This window comes from Chelonia mydas, chromosome 10 (genome assembly GCF_015237465.2).
Source record: "Chelonia mydas isolate rCheMyd1 chromosome 10, rCheMyd1.pri.v2, whole genome shotgun sequence".
Classification (NCBI taxonomy): domain Eukaryota; kingdom Metazoa; phylum Chordata; order Testudines; family Cheloniidae; genus Chelonia; species Chelonia mydas.
In genome coordinates, this window is record NC_051250.2 from 73,561,875 (window position 1) to 73,580,172 (window position 18,298).

General features: G+C 40.3%; 1 long non-coding RNA gene across 1 annotated transcript; it reads left to right on the forward strand.

Annotated features, from left to right (window-relative positions):
• The first annotated feature begins 393 nt into the window (after positions 1–393).
• Positions 394–7,702, forward strand: LOC122462152. The gene is made up of 2 exons (XR_006284532.1): positions 394–601; positions 5,805–7,702. It is a non-coding gene; the product is annotated as an uncharacterized LOC122462152 (long non-coding RNA).
• The last annotated feature ends 10,596 nt before the right edge of the window (positions 7,703–18,298 follow it).

Sequence of the window (18,298 nt, forward strand, 5' to 3'; positions counted from 1 at the left end):
AGTCCACGAAACCGAAGGCATTCTTGCCTTCCAAAGTGGCCTGACCCATGCCTGCCCACCCCCTAAAAAACGCACCGTTCAGGGGATAATTAGATCATAAAAATCATTAAGGTTGTTTTATTGATTTCCATGTACATCTAGACACAGTGTGGGAATGGGAGCTGAAAGCAAAGGGCTGGGTTTTTTTCTTTTCTTAATTGCTTGGATCTCGCGAGAAACCTGCGAGAGTTTGACTTCTCTCCCCCCACCCCCCCACCCCCACGCCCTCATCCCCCAGACAAAGTTTTGCTGAAAGAATCGGGATGGGGGGGGGGGAACCAACCACAAGTTATTTCCCCTACTCCTGGATCATGTTACCACGTTGCACCGGAGTTTTCACTTGTCCCTCCTAAATCGAGCTCTTCCGAATTTTCCTCGGGGGGGGCAACGCCAGGGCCAGGGTTAAAGCGCATTCCCCAAAGTTACCAGGAAGGTCCCCCATCCTCATATACTCCCTCTGAAAGAGACAAGAAGCCCCTAGGAGAGAGATGCTCTTCCTGACGCAGGCTCTGGGATGCTGCAGTGCTTGCTAGACTGAAAGCTCACCCCCTCGAGAGAACAGGTAACTGATTTAGAGGCGGTTTGGGAGAAGACGTCAGCACGCTCCTTTGAAATAAAGCAAACCGGGGGTCAAAAAAAGCAACGCGTTCATATGTACGGTTTTTTATTAATATCATACAACAGACGTGGTTCATCATCCTGCCATCTGGCAGATCCAAAGTTCTGGCGTCCACAAGAGTGGATTTATGTCAATCCAGACTCAGGTGAAACACCCTCCCTGAGTCATCAGCCCTACTCAGCGTTCAGCTGTTACTTTATTTTGTAGTAGGGCGATTCCTGATGGCTTCGCAGGTTTACTGGGTGGGTGGGTTGGAGGGGGGAAGGGAATGGAAAATCTCCCCTTTTCCCGGTGGTGGTGGCGGGAGATCCGGGGGAGAGAGTGGTGAATTGGTGTGAAGTGAGTGGGATTATTGCCCTAATTTTGGACAATGATAGCCCAATGAGGTAAAAACAAAACTCCGCTTCATTATATAGAACAAAATGTAATTTATACCCAGGGATGGCTGTCCACTGCGATTTCCATCATTTGCTGATAGCGATCACACTTATTACTTTTCTTCAAAGTCTTTTTCCCCCCCTTAAAAAAAAAGAAAGAAAAAGAAAGAAAAGAGGGCATTTGTGCTAAATTGCCCAACGCGAGTGTGATAACTGTCAAAAGTTTGACATCAAAGGGAACTAATATTATTCAGTTACCAGAGGAGCTGTCTGTCTAAATAAGAATATCTTAATTACTGAATCACAACGGTAGAAAAGGGAACAGATCTGAAAAGGAGAGGGGGTGTGGGGGGGCTTTTCAGTCTGTTCCTTTTTGATGAACCATCTATATTAGGCCACTGTGCAATTCTTAATCATGTTTAGTGGTTTTACCCTTTCTCTCTCCTCATCGGTCCTCTGAACTTTATAACTATATGTAAACACGTTGTCAGTTTGAAAATAATCTTCTCTGGGTTCTTATTAGAAGAAATTTCAATCTTCTTCAGTTCTAGATTAGGCAGTCTAGTTTTCTCTATCAGTGAATGGACTGGGGTTTCTTGGACAATAATGTGCCAATTGTTGATGGTTTGTGACCCATAAAATGTGAGGGTGACTATTCTGGCTTTGGTATGTAATTATGCAAAACACTTTCTATAAAGGCTTGCCATCTGATCTAATGACAGTCCCTGCGGTCTATTTCAAAAAGGGAGGGTCTATGTATATACAGCTCCTGAGAGAAAGAAAAGTAACATTTTGTTTTAATACAAGTTTTATGGGAAAAAATGGATAAATACAGAAACATGTGAACACACAGGCAGGCGTTTGCTAAGCAAATTAAACTAATGATGAGTTATTTTAATAAGTTAATCGTAGCAACAGAACGAACCTATGTCCAAAGGGAGGGGGGGAAGTAATGTGAAATCTATAAAAATATCTGCCACATAAAAGACACCTTTGCAAATATTTAAAGATTACCATTTAAATAGACCCCTATGTCGCATGTGGCTAGAAGTTTGGAGGGCAGGGCTGCGTTGGAGAGGCATGTACACACTTGAACAGCACCTACTTTGTAAGATCTTAAACATTTAATCACTTTCGGATTTTAAAACTGAAAATAGAATTTGTGATCGTTACTTCCAATTAGAACTCTCACCTAACCAGGTCAGTCAAAATAAACCTAACATTCTGAATGACAACGATCCTGATGTTTGAGATACAGCATTTCGACTGATAAATTAAATGCCGGGGTCCAGAGTTACCACATCCGTCTCTTTTGAAAGATAAACAATCTAGGCGCGGTAGAATGTTCAGTTAAACAGGTGAATGGGAAGGGACTGACACCTGGGATTCTAGAAAGTTAGCGAAGTTTGCAAGGAAAATATAAAGGCTTTGAGCTTCTCTGGTTCATACCAAATGGCAATTTATTACGTCACAAGACAGAACTTAAACACCGCTGTAAATGGCCTGTTATAGATTAATAAGAGATGAAGTATACTAACAACTGGGACTGCAATGGCAGTAACAGTTATTGGATTGTACTGTTTCCAAAGCACACACACACACACAGCTAGCTAGCAATAAAGAGCAAATAAGATATAGTTATAACTATACATCGCCACATGATGGGAGTCCAGTGTATATCTCCACATAGTCATGATGTGTGTCCGGTGTGACATGTTTAATTCCCCTGTGGAATCAAGTAATACGATTTTTGTAAAGACTGATTAAAAGGGAGAATAAACAAAATATCAACATGACACAGAGAGGAAGGTGGAATCGATAATTAGAAGCAAAAAAAGCTCAGGTAATTATGATCTGAAATTAAATATCATGTTTAAGAAGCCTCCTTTGTAATGTAGTGAAGATTTCGGATTCATATACATAATAAACACTCAGGTTGTCATCTGGAGGTGCAAATCTGAAAGCTATTCCAGCAAATGAAGTGCTGGCAGAGAGAGGTATAAAGGGATCTACGTCTGTCAGGGGTCAGACAGCCTGAGATTGCTTCTAGAGATCTTTTGAAAATTCCACACGATTGAAGGCTTAGGGGCTTTACTGCGTTCGCATTTCAAACTCAGATCAGTGAGATCACAATGAAAAATAGAGGTCTGGAAAATTTTGATGCAAAGATGGCCACAGGCATCAGTGATTTTTTTTTTTCCCCGAGACAGACACCCTGACATGACTATGATCCCTGGGATGACAGAGTTGTCAGAAAAGAAAGAGAAAATTGCATCTTGTCTTGTAACTTCCTATCAGTCAAAAGGAATTTAGGATCCTCTTTCTTTAAAAGACAGAGGAGAAAAGAGAGAGAGAGAGAGAGAGATGACGCTTTCCTACCAAGCGAACAAAAGTGAAGACTTCTGTGTTTTATAATTAATGTTCCACACCTAGACATTTTTCTAAGCTTTCCTTTTCATTGGCCCCAAACCATCAGAATGAGTGCCTCATAGTTTCCATCCCTGATCAATTTATATCCCCTCCAAATAATTTCCACATGATTTTGCCTACATTAAATTCTTTAAAAATATATTTGACTTTGGTTTTCATTTTGAGTTGAGCTCCATATTCAGGGGGTTTGCGACAAGTATGTCAGATTATTATTGTTTCGTACATAGGAAAACATTTTTAAAAGTCAGTGCTGCCTGGAGTGTAGTTAACAGTGTGAGACACGCAGACTAGCTGGGTGGAAATAATACAGTCGCTATCTATTCGAAAAAGTGTCCTGCCAAGAACTTTGGGATGGTAAAAGAAGGCTATATAGGTAAGAAAGGGATGGACTGTAGGCAAAAAAATGTTCGATATACTCCATGGGCAACGCATTTGGAGAAGTCAGTGCAATAGCAAGTTTATTATAATCTGAATCATTTTAAATGAATTGATATTGATTTTCTGAGGATAATGAAGAGGAGTTAAATGCAGTGATTTATAATTACTGTGCGGGTTTAAAAAAATTACATGGGTAACTTTGACAAATGAACAAGGTGTTTTTGGAAATAGCAATTTGGAGTATATTTTTTCTTAATTAGCTCAAGGCCAAAGGTTTAGAGAGCTCGAATTATGTCCAGGTTATCTCAGTTGCACATTAGGATCCGTTAGGTGCCACGTAAGCAATAAAAATTAAGAAATAGCATAAAATACGTTGTGTTCCGCCTCCCTGCTTGATTTTTGTTTATTTATTTATTTAGCTGATTCGCTTTTGTAGTTGGATGTTCTTTCTTAGGTGAGAAAAAGGCAAGAAAATAGAATACATTTAGTTTTAACAGTTTTACGGGATGGAAACAATTATTAAAAGAAAAGACGGTTGCTTGTATAAGAAGGATGAACAAAAAAGATTTGGACCAAACTGTAGAGAAAACGATGTATTAAAAAAAAATCTCCAGAAATAAATAAATGCCAGGTCCCTCTGAGAGGAGAAACGATCTCAGGCAAAATATGTAACATGGTAAGGTTTTAATTTCTTAAATTACCATTAGAAAACCTATTAAGATTTTATTTTTAAAAAGCTTTCTAATCTCGCTCTTCTCCCTCCCCCCCACGCCCCTTCCGCTCCTTGCAGTTGACAAAGATACCTTCAGTAGAATGACATCCTAGTAATTAACACAATAGAAAATGTGTGTATTTTTTTTACCATCAAAAGTAACTAGATAATTAACAAATAACCCATAATTATCTACAGATCTCACCTTTCCTAAATGAGGATTGACATTTTAAGAAGAAAAATAAAATCGAACACACAACTTGCAAAAAAACCAAAACAAACATTAAAAAAACTTTTGAAAGACGTGTTTGATGTGCATTGTCCTTTGGTGTGAATATTTATGCCAATGACACAAACATAATTTTACAGAAATTGTATTTAAGATATTAAGCATCTGAAGGACTTTCAAGAAAATAATACAAATCTTCAGTGATGAGTTCCCTTACCAGAATTTCAGAAACCCGTTCTTCAAAAGATTAGACAATATAAGGAAGATTTGTATTTTGGGAGGAGGGGGGTTATGCCTACATTTTCGTTCAGATATGTCAGAGTTTTCAAGATATTGTATCAATAATTAGGTTAAATTCTTCGGGAACACCTTTCTAAGTTGAGAAGAAAGAACAGGATGGAATAACGAAGGAGAAAGAAACTAGTAATATTGAGAGTATTTTGGGTTCTGCAGGAAAAATATAAGAAGACAGGTTTGGAGGAACGAAATTCCCTTGCTGGAGGAAAAAATAAAGTGTAATTTTGGTCACAAAAATTAATTTCAGGCTTTATCTCACTTTCTTGTTTCCTGAAGTTTTTTAACTGAACAAAACTATATTTTGGGGGATAAATCACAAAAGTTTCTTTAAGTTTTAGATAGATATAAATAGTCTATACAAGTTTCATATATATGTGGGTGATTGTGCGCCTCTCTGTAAAATCGTTGTCTATGAAACAATCAAGTCAAAGTGAAATAAAAGGAAATAACAGGTTTGGGGCTCTGGGTTAAAATAGAAAGGGAAGTTAATATGCAATCAGAAATCCGAGACGCAAACAAAAATTAATCAAAACGAACTTTCCAAAACGCAAATAATTTTGCTTCCTGACAAATAAATTACGAGAAAGTTTAATGCTCACGTTTTTACGATGCACTGGGGAATATCTGGGACTATTTTAAAATGGAATATTGAACACACAACTGTCTCTTTAACAGAATCTTAGTTGGTGTATTTACTTTGTTATTGTTTTATCCCTCCTTCAGGTTTTTTAATGGCGATATGGAAGATGGGACTCAAAGAGTTTGTTTTTCTTTCTTTTTTTATTTTTTTAAATATTCACCTTTTATCACTTGCAAAAGGGCAGCTGAGGTTTTAAACTTGGGTTATCTGCGAAACCAGGATTTTTTTTATTGTTTAGATATAGATGTTTTGAACAACAAGGTTTACAAATTATGCTACCATTAGAAACAAAAACGACAACCAAGAAGTCAAAATCATCTCGCTAATAGATTTGTAAAGAAGTTGATTCCCATGAGCAGCTACAGTCCAGGTCAATGATAACAGCAAGGGGCCCGATTCTGCTTTCCTTGGTCAGAAAATACGTCTGGATCTACCCCTAGCTTTTTATTTATTGTTTTTATTGTTGTTAATATCCCAGTCCGGGATTTCCTCTTCACTGCTGCTCTTCTACCAGTTGGAGTTGCTGACCATCCTGCTCCCATCACGTTATATGTAAAAGCAATACTAATAATTAATAATAACTCATAATAATAATAAGAAGAAGGCTGGTCTTTGATGCTGAATGTTTTCGGATGATTTTCAGATTAGAAACACAGAATAAATGCTTAAGAGCCCCTTCTTGACTCTGCTCCCAGCAAGCATCCTGTGGATTCCTACAGGTGTAACCTGCCCCCTCTGCAATGGTCCATGCACAGAGCCAATGACCGACCTAAGGGTACTTAGGAGAGAGTGGTCAGTATTCCCCCTTACAAGTTCTTTTGCTGACCGTGGACTCAAACCCTGAGGCCCTATCACTTAGGCTCCCCAAGCTCCCCCTGAAGTCTTACTTCTGCTGTCATTTACATCAGAATAAATCCTCAGTAACTCCACTGGAGTCAAACAAGTTATTTTACTCCTAAGGAAAGTTTTGGCTGTGCAAATTTGGAAGATCGGGCAATACAGTGTTTCTATAAACTGACGGGGTTACAAAAAAACCCACAGATACATTTGTTGCACTAAAAAAACACCTCCAAGGGTTTATAATGCTTTTTTCATATACCCTCAAGTAAATTAAATCCTCCTTAAATCTTCTCAAGTGCAACTAGAGACAGCAGCTAATATTAATATTACCATTAATTGAAATGATAACGGTGTCTGAGTTATTGGGAGTTTTCCTTGAGCTTTTTACATGTATGATTTAGGACTGCACTCAGAAGCAATCATTTCTCTGTGTACAACTTACAGTACTGATTCCGCGATTCTTCACATTTGCTGGATGCCGTTAATGCTGGGGTATCAATGGATGTTGCATAAAAATCGTGTGGTCTATGATGTATATATTGTTCAAGGTAGCGTCATATATGTATGTATATATTGGAATATGCATATGTATGTATATGTCAATGGATACATGCTATGTATATGTCTGGTGTGTGTGTCATATAGACACAGACTATATATATGAGCGGACTGGATTTACCCTATTTGATATTAATTATTATTATTTCTATTAGTACTACTAATAATTATTATTTTATTATTATTATTATACTTTAGGGTGGGAAAAACTGTAAGAATTATTCCCAGGCAAAAATATTGCTATGTAGATTTCATATGATCTTTCTAATTCCACGTTTTATATTCTATGACTTCTTGCCAGCATCTCAGTATGTTCCTGTTTAGATATACTAAGCTCCTTGAAATTAATTAACCTGTGGTCAGCCAAAAAAAAAAAAAAAAAGTAATACTGGTTAAGCTATATTCCTTTACAACGTTTGGTCACAGTTAGTTACAGAATTTTCCAGCTGTGAAGATGATGTACACTATTTACTGTAATTGAATTGCTGTTTTAACACCTTTCAAGAGGAAAAGCGATACACGCCAAAAGTTTAACTGACGCTGGGGTCTTATCTGGAATAAAAACTTCACTTGAGTCATCACACTCAGAAAGGGTCCTAATACTGTCCATTTATGTTTGTCTTTAAAGTTGGGTGTGCTGTTTGATTTCCTTTGTAATGTCACCAGGGGAGAGTGAATGTTAGAGCATCCCTAGGTAACAGCAGTACTGCGATGGGAAGTGCAGGTGGAATAGCTAAACCAATCGAAGCAATAAATCTCCCCTAGTGACGGCGAATGCACACTGGAAAACGTACCTAAAAGGCAAATAAGATGTCTGAGAATTATAATGAAAGCAATGACATTTCATAGAAACATGTTCGTGGCATTGGGGTACATTTTAAAGCCAAGTTGTGTTGCATCCAACGCACTGTGTGGTGCAAAGATCTATCTTGATCTCCTTCCTCTGAGGTTTGCACAACTGCTTGAATTTCCGATGCGATAAACACAAAATCGCCCTAGAATTTACAGCCAATCGGTACGACCAGCGGAGTCCACAAACAACACAGAACCAGGGCAACCTGCCACCGTCCATACCACTGCAGATGGTTTCCATTGCTCCCTGAACTAGCTTACCTAGTTCTCAGCCTCATCATCAAAAGCTCCCTAAAGTGATCACCTGACACCACCCCTGATAAATGCAAGATCTCAGCGTTCGTAAGAAGTTCAGAGCGGATTGCAAACTTCAAAAATACATCTCGAATCAAAACGCCTCCCATTAAAAACCTGACACTGAAATTGATATTTGGGTAGATGCCTTAAAATGCCAATATCCAGTTGCTGCTTCGATTAAACCTTTTAGGTAACTTACAAGTGATATAGAGTGCCTTCCATACTCTACATACTCTGACCAGTGTGGGTGGGGAGGACTTGGGGGGGGGGGAGAGGAGAAGAAGGGGGAAATCAATGTATACCTTGAAGCAATAAAAAATAAGTCTTCACATGTTTGGGATGGGCAACTGAATGTACTTCCTATACGCCTTCCAAACAGTAACAGATTCTTTAGGGCATGGGCGTGAGTATTCTGTAAAATAAATTCAAAGCAGACTGCTCATCAGATCCCATTATTATTACAAGGGAGGACCAGGAGGGGGAAAAAAATCTGTCGCATTTGAAAACAAACAAACAAACAAACACACACACACATTTTTAAATAATTTCTGTAACTTTAGCTACCTTTGGCGTTTTTGGCAAGAGAACAAATAAAAAACCCGAGGAATCAGAAGTGTCCCCCCCAGCCACCCCTTCAGTGCCAGCTCACAGCCTTCCCTTCATCAACTTCAAAGAGGACTGAAAGGACAAACACTCTGATACAGCTAATAATACAGGGAGAGACAGAATTTGCATTCCTTAGCACACAGAAGTGCTCATTAATCGAATCATGTATTTGGCTAAGAACATCTTCCCAGTGCCGCTGGGGGGATTGAGAAGCGTTGGAATAGCGACGAGGGGAGGGCTGAGCAGAATTTCTGATTGACACTTTTTGCCAAGAAGGTATCTCCGGTCAGCGATGACTATTTTAAACCTGTAAAACAACAACCATCAATAACAATAAGACACAGGGGAAAAGCTGGGGAGAGCCTGTCCTGCAGCTTTTGCGGCTCTGCTTCAGAGAGATCGGCAATCTACAATTTCACCAAGACCATGCTAAAATTGCGCTGGTAGGCCCCTGTACTTACAGCTCTTAGGGACAAGATCCCCAGTAATCAGCAGGATCAGCCCTCGTGTCTGTGAATGGGTGATGATGCCCTGCACATTAAAAACAATCCATGATACACCAAAGGGTTGGCTACGGTCTATTACGTTCCCGCAGCAGATTTGCTCGTAGAACTAACGTTGTTTGGGGGTCTGTCAATACCCAGTGTTGTTACTTTTTCTTATTACTTCTATCGTTAAATGCGGCGGGAAGACATAACTCCGACTGACATCGTCTGAACTCTCTCTAGAGTGAAATCCTTCCCATGCCACATTATGTGACAGAGCATCATAGGCACCAGGGAGAGGGGATTTCTTTTCGTGAGGAATAATCGGGTCGTTTTCTGTGCCCAGCAAGCCGTGTCTGTAAGTGGGCTCTCATGCCGTGACACACTTTGGCACACTCACCACGGACGTACCTTTACTTTAAAGCAATCCGTGCTGGGAAAGAACAAATCGGATCTATAAAGTCTGCATCACCCTTGTAGCTGAGCGCTCTTGGCAGGGTCTGTCCCTTCTCTATCCTGATCAAAGGAATTTGGGGCACAATTGTCCTTCTTCCGCTCCTATATTTCATTGACTTTGAAACTGCGCTTGAAATAAACCGGAGAGCGAGGAAATTCATTCATGCTCTCTCTGTGTAGGAATCTACATATCGGCATAACTCGAGAGAGACAGAACAAGTAGCTTCCCATGCTGGGCTATAGTCCAGGCGTGCTGGTGATAGTTTACTTCAAGGCACTCCTCTGAAGAACAGTGAGAAAAGCAGGTAGAGGTATCAAAGGGAGGGAGAGTAACTTTATTCTTTTCTTTCTAGGGGCTAATGGACGTTTAGAGAGTGAGAAAGAGAGAGCGCAGTCTAGTTACACTCTGTGGGCATGCTACTATTGTTTTGCCTGGAGGTTTTTTGTTTAGTTTTTGAGTGCACTCTGGACTGGACTCTTGATTCCTCGGTGTATTTGAATACAAGTTCCCAGGATGTAGTAACGCCTTACGTTTTACATTGGTATGTACACCCTGCTGAAGAAGAACTCTGTGGCGCTCCAAAGCTTGTCTCACCAACAGAAGCTGGTCCAATAAAATATATTTCCTCACCTTGTCTCTTATATATGCAATTTTGACACACTTTACTGCTCACTTCCATATGGACGTGTCAACCTGATACCAACTTTTCCACTCATGAGCAGGGTTTAGCACATCCTTACGCCATCTCTCAGAGACAGCAACTGTTCAAAGTACATTTTTTAACAGAAAAGTACTCTCTGGTGCCATTGACCTGCTGAGATTTATATACAATAGATCTAGTATGAAACAATCAGCAAAAAATAAAGCTGATTTTTATTAAATCTTTGTGTTCGTTGTTTTTTTTTAAAAAATCCAAAATGGGATCAGGCCTGGATACTTGTAAATAATTATCTGAGGCTTTTTCTTTCCCATCAAATGTCAAATTGTATTCTCATTTAAACTATTGTAAATCTGGTGTTATTCCTCTGCAATCAGGAATTGTCCTCCAAAAGAGTAGAATTAAGGCCCTAATGCGCCTTTAAGAATGTTTATTAACACCAAGATGAGCAAACTGGTATTTTAAACACAACTAGTTTAAATATGAATAAATAAATATGAAATAAATAAAATATGAAATCTTAAGAACAGTGTAGAACTGCTTTGCCACTTTAAAAATGATGATTTGGGAGCTATCCTGCATTCCTTAAACAACTACAGACGTTGTGGCTATTTAATTCATTGATATGGAAAATGTAGATCAAGTCTGATCATAGGGGAAATGGGTAGGTGTGTCTCTGGTTTAAAGGTGATGGGTGAGTGGGATGTGAGAGCAGAATTCATGGTAGATATAAGAACCCCAAATGGATCCCCTGGGTTTCTAGCATTTAGTTTTAAAACTATAACTACAACATCATTAACAATATTTTAAAGGGAAATATGTTCCGAATTGTTACTTCTAACTGACAAATTTATCATAATTTGAGGTCTTTATATCAAGTCTGCATTTCTTTCAAAAAGGAATTCAACCACAAGTTATTGGGACCAACTTATGTGTTAGGTAAAAATCTCTCCACTGCAGGAATTACTGGATAAAATTTGATTGTGTTCCCCTTGCAGGTCCCTCCTGGCCTTCAAACATATGGATCTATTTTAATGAAGATTTTTGGTTTGGAATTTCTTTAGTTTTCATGAAATATATTAAAAGGTGTGGGGGGGGTTTCATGCTCAGATAACTCCAGCACAGCTGAAAATAATTTGTTTGAAACTTTAGTGAGACTTGTATTTCATCAGTGATGAGCATGGGTGCTACAAAGACTATGCTGCTGAAGTTTAGGATTTCTGGGAAGTTTCACATGTGGTTCTCAGAGAGGGTTACAAGCTTTGTGTTTGGTGAGACAGAAGCATATTTAGGTGCTTAGGCTTCAAAGAAGTCATAGAATCATAGAATATCAGGGTTGGAAGGGACCTCAGGAGATCATCTAGTCCAACCCCCTCCTCAAAGCAGGACCAAACCCCAACTAAATCATCCCAGCCAGGACTTTGTCACACCTGACCTTAAAAACCTCTGAGGAAGGAGATTCCACCACCTCCCTAGGTATCCCATTCCAGTGCTTCATCACCCTCCTAGTGAAAAAGCTTTTCCTAATATCCAACCTAAACCTCCCCCACTGCAACTTGAGACCATTACTCCTTGTTCTGTCATCAGCTACCACTGAGAACAGTCTAGATCCATCCTCTTTGGAACCCCTTTCAGGTAGTTGAAAGCAGCTATCAAATCCCCCCTCATTCTTCTGTTCTGCAGACTAAATAATCTCAGTTTCCTCAGCCTCTCCTCATAGGTCATGTGTTCCAGTCCCCTAATCATTTGTGTTGCCCTCCGCGGGACACTTTCCAATTTTTCCACATCCTTCTTGTAGAGTGGGGCCCAAAATTGGAGACAGTACTCCAGATGAGGCCTCACCAATGTCGAATAGAGGGGAATGATCACGTCCCTCGATCTGCTGGCAATGCCCCTACTTATACAGCCCAAAATGCCTTCTTGGCAACAAGGGCACACTGTTGACTCATATCCAGGTTCTTGTCCACTGTAACCCCGGGTCCTTTTCTGCAGAACTGCTGCCTAGCCATTCGGTCCCTAGTCTGTAGCAGTGCATGGATTCTTCTGTCCTAAGTACAGGACTCTGCACTTGTCCTTGTTGAACCTCACCAGATTTCTTTTGGCCCAATCCTCTAATTTGTCTAGGTCCCTCTGTATCCTATCTCTACCCTGTAGCATATCTACCTCTCCTCCCAGTTTAGTCCTAGGTTTTGCTAGCATAATCTGTAGAGTTTGTCAATTTGAGTCTTTCTCTTGGAACAGTTTTATGGTGCTCATAGATTTAATAACTGTCTGACAGATTTAGAGTTAAAAAGACAAAAAAAAAAAAATCTCCACATAATCCAGAATCCAGGGCCCTCAGTTTGAACACATTCGTGAGGCATGGTTTGTGTCTGTTCTACACAACACATCTAGAATAGTGGAATCTTTGAATAGGCAAAATTGACACCTCCAGCACCACCAGGAAACGTATGTGATTTTTGACTGAAAAGGAGGTTGGTGCAGTTAAATTTGAAAACATCTTAACTTTGCAGCTGTATACAAAGATACAGCAGACTTGTCTGAAGGGTCAGAAAGCCTGACGACTATGCACACTTTCTTGAAAACGTTGGAGTCTACCTGCCTGCGTGGTGTTTCGTGTACCACAGGGATCGGCAACCTTTGGCACGTGGCCCGCCACGATAAGCCCCCTCGGGGGGCTGGGCCAGTTTGTTTACCTGCCGCATCCACAAGTTCAGCCGATCGCGGCTCCCACTGGCCGCGGTTTGCCGCTCCAGGCCAATGGGGGCTGGGAGAAGCAGCGGCCAGCACGTCTCTCAGCCCGCGCCACTTCCTGCAGCCCCCATTGCCCTGGAACAGTGAATCGCAGCCAGTGGGAGCCGCGATCGGCCGAACCTGCGGACGCGGCTGGTAAACAAACCGGCCTGGCCTGCCAGGGGGCTTACCCTGGTAGGCCACGTGTCATGTCAAAGGTTGCAGATCCCTGGTATACCATGTGCTGGGTAATAACATGAAAGGACTCCATGCTTCTAAAACTAAACTGGCTCTTTCTTAAGAAAACTATTTACAGAGAAACTGCAATTCAAGCTAGCATTCTACCAATGTGAACACAGACTGACTTCCTGGTGCCTCCTTCAAACTCTTCCCTCCTGCAACCTGTTCTTCTCCCTACAAGCTCCGTGCAGATTGTCACATCTTTCTTTTCAACTATTGTTGTTGTTGTTGCATCTTTTGTGCCAGTTTTTGCTGACTTGTTGCAGCCAGAGGTTACTAGTACATAGTCCACCCTTGGGACATGGCTTTTACTGCCAACCCATTGCAGGGTTTAATCAGTTGAAGAGATGCTGATGAACTTAATTTATATAGCAGGGCCCAAAATCTAGATACTGTAAGTATGATTGCCTTATAATTAAAGAATACATATTAATAATTCCCATCCTCTTCCATGATGGCAGATTTTCATATTTGCTCCCTTACTCATCAGAATGCTTAATTTTTGAAAACTGGCTTTCCTGAATTCAATATTCTTGTGCTGTTGTGACTAGCGAACCTGCTTCTTACTATGCAGGTAAGAAATTATTATGATGTCTGGCTCCATTTCTGCTTTATACCCTCACATTCTCAATACACTCCTTTATCTGTCTATCGTAGGTACTTCGATAGGCTTCCTCACCATAGTATCTGAGCACCTCACAATCTCTAATGTATTTATCATCACAACACCCAAGGAGGTAGATAGGATTTAGTATCCCCATTTTACAGATGGGGAACTGAGGCACGGAGAGGCTAAGTGACTTGCCTATGGTCACACAGGATGTTCGTATCTGAAAAGGAATGGAAACTCAGGGATCCTACAGCCCAGGCTAGCACTCTAACCACTGGTTAGACTTCAGCCCTTAAATATCTGTATAAGATATAACCACCTTCCTATCTCTTATATCTTATACAGATATTTAAGGGCTGAAGTCTTTTGAGTCAAGCTTCTCTTCTCTCTTCTCTCTGCTCATTGATATGACATTTGCAAACACTTACCAGTCAATCTTCAAATCCCTCCTTTCTCATTTCACCCCTCCAGAAAAGGGGCATGTTAAAAATGAGGCCAGCATATAATCACCTCCTTCTGAAGATAACTCAAAGTTGAACTACTTCGCTGGCTCCTGTGCTTAGGGCTATTTCCTTTTCCCTCTGGCTCAGTGGCAGCTGTTTCCATGGAGTTTTAGACTAGCTCAGAGTGAAAAATATAAGGCACATGATGGAAATCTTGCAAATGTTGGAGGGTTTGTTGATCAGAGTTCAAAGTTCTGGTAAGTCGTTTTCTGCACCTCTAAAGAAACACAGTCTCAGTGCTCTTTAAGTAAGAGAGGCATTGGTCAAAATCAACTTCTTGATATGAAAACAGCTAAAGTGATGTTCAAATGTAATCCAATCAACAAGACACTACTTTAAGCAAGCTTTACGTGAAGGCAAGCTGAACTGATGATCATCTAGTGTGATGCACCTACAACAAAGAGTGACATGAACAAAAAGAAATTGGCTTATTAGAAATTTCAGGAGACAGGTCAAGATATTCCAGGACATCTGATTAATCACCATCATTGGTGACATGAATGCAAATGAGGAGGGGGACTGAGAGATAGCAGGTAGGAGATTATGCGTCTGCTTGGGAGCTAGGCAAATGAACAGTGTTGAAAAAAAAATGGAGCTCACATTTTCTTGACCTGAGAGATTAGCTAGTGGGAAGTGTTAGATTTTTACACATCTACTATACCGAACCCAGCTACCTTGCAACCTATCGTTTAGTAGTTGGCCAATTTCTTGGAGAGACCATGGAAGTATTGGCTCATTAGGAGGGATTTGGAGGAGAGATTAGTGGCTTAGTGGATCATTTTATAGAAGGAGTTCCACAGTAAGAGAATGGAAAGAGGTGCAAAGACAGCTATGGAGAAATGGATATCTGGGCAATCAAGATTAATGTCTCTGGTGGAGAAGGGGTTGAGGTGAGGAGAGTCATTCAAAAAGAGAGAGAAGAGCATTTACAATCCTATTGAATGGGGTGATGTGTCAGGAAGGACACAATGGAGAAGTTGCAGTGACTGGGAGATGAAGAGGGCTTGCAAAGTTTTAGCAGTGTCGACAAAAAGAAAAGGTTGGATCTTGGAAATGTTAGGCAGGAAGAAATGGCAAAATTTGGATGCAGGTTGGATGTGTAAGTCAGCAGAGGAGTCAAAGATGACTCCTAGCTAAGAAGCCTAAGGGACAGGGAGGACGATGGTATTGCCACTTCAAACAAGGAACAGGGATGAGGATTTGGGGAGAAAAAAAGCAAGCCATCAATCCTCAGCTGTGGCTGATGAGTGCTTGGTGCATCTTTAGAAAGCAGGAGGGTATTGAAAGGTGGCTTTCAGCCATCATAGCAATTCTCAAAACCTGGGGCCAGCTGGGCTTTAGTTCTGTCCCCTACACTAGTTGTCAATGGTGCTAAGGGATTATTCTGGCAGCCAAAAATCACTGGCACACATGAGATCCCCGTGCTAGTGGCCTGGAGGGCAGATGGCTTAAGAGCCACTACGATGTCTGTGCACCACATGGGGTTCTCAGGAAGTAATTTATTCACAAAAATATTTTACCAATATTTGACCCACTCTTGCAATAATTCATTTAGCCAACACTAGCTTATTACACTGTCCCTAACAACGAAAATCAGAAAACAAAGACACCAGGGAAGAACTAAAGGAAGCGCCAATCTCAGAGCTATTTCTGCTGAGGGTAATGCTTAGGATCTCAGCTCTCTGGCTTCCCAATTATATATAGGTAGAACTGTATCTCTTATATACATATAGAACTATTTCTCTATCAACACAAACATTTATGTACTGTCTGGGCTCAATGCGCAGCTATGCCCACTTCACGCTTGACACAGCTGAGGATGTTTGGGCAGGGAAAGGTGGTTGTGAGCTGGCTACAGGGATGCTCTACGTTAGACTAGCCTCACTGGCCATACCCCCTCCCACCTCTGACACATGCCCTACATTGAAAGTAGTTCTGGTGGTGATGGGGGAAGTAGAGCATCACATAGGATCAACGGTACCAACTTTGCATCATCCCAGGACTCCTCTGAGATGGGGGTGTCCCTCTGGCTGCTTTGCCCTGCTGAGCTGGGGCCCTGGGTTGAGCTCTACATGTGCATATATATTATACAATTATATTATAAAGATGTAGAAAGACACTCTTAGTAATAGATGTCGACATAGATACACAATATTTTAAAAATGAATTGCCTTTACTGTGCTTTTTCATATTGTATAAGGAAATAAATGATCAGGTGATTTATCCAGATTGATCAGTCATAACAAAGAACATGGTATTTATTCAACTATGCATACCCACATCCTCAGCTGGAGTAAATCAGCTCATCTCCATTGACTTCAGATAATCACTTTATCCAGCTTCATTGACTTCAAATGCAACCATGTTAATTTATACCAGTGGAGGATCTGGCCCATGTAGATAAAACACTGAACAAGTTTAGAACTGCTAATTTAGAACAGCTTTTCCAGATGTATAAAAACAGGGGCATCATTTGGTCACAATTCTGTTACTCTCAAGAAACACAGACGAGTTTCTTCTCACAGATTTTTTGACTGAAGTGATGGTTTTCCCCTGTAAAACTTCATTATAAAGCCCTAGTTCACAACATGGTAAGCACGGAGGAAAAATTAGCAATAAAATGAAATTATTATTGCAAAAGGCAAAATAAGGTTATATTGGAGATGCTGAGTGCCACAAGCTTCTGTTGCGATGGACACCATGTAAGAGGCATATCATTGTCGGCTGCTACCTCATAAAATAGGTTGTAACCTGGAGTCATGGCTGATCTTGGATATTTCTCATCTTATCATCTGCAGGAACTGGGGTCTTCTAAGCATGATGAGATTTGACTTTTTCTTCCTTCTGCTACAAGAGGTGAAACTGGGCAAAAGCAAGCCTGATTTCCAGTAGGAGTGGACATTACAATAAAGAAGCTCATGTGAAAAATAATGATTTGATGTGATTAGTAGGACTTGCTTGTTTTGAAGTTTCAGGATTAAATAGAGTTAATAATAATATTAATAATAATTAATAATAATACCTAACTCTTATATAGCACTTTTCATCAGAAGGTACAACTGTTTCCAGTGTTATTATACCATGCCATATGGTGTATATATATGTATATATCAATATTGATATGCACACGCACTCACACATATGCCTTTTTTCAAGTTCAAACAATACCAACTAGGAAAGCAATCTTTAAAGTTTGGGCCTAATCCTCAGATGCTTTAAATCCGGGTAGCTCCATTTGACTTCCAAGTGACACCAGTTGAGGATCTGACCCGAAACATTCATGTAATTCTAATAATCACATAAATAGACACTGTTTTGAAATTGCATTGCAGAGTCAAGAAATGTGTCAATCTAGGAAATAATATTGAATGGATAATTCAACATAATTTACGTGGATACATCCTGCATCTCTTGTGGGGACTGGGAAAAGACAAAATATATTGACATCAGAAAACGGTGTGAATGGAACACTTCAGTGGAGAGAACATTAAATACATGCCATGATGGATGATAGTCTGTGGAAAAGTGGTTAAATCTACAAACTTCACTAAAACTGCCATCAAATAGAGAATGTGTAAGTTGGAGGGAAAAAGAGGCACAGCAAATATTGCAGAAGAAGCATTGGAATGAGAAATATCATTACCCAGGTTGCTACAGCACCTTGGAGAGTGAGATCTAGAGACAAATAACCACCACATTTATAACCACATTCACTCTGTTCTGGCAGCCTTGGAGATC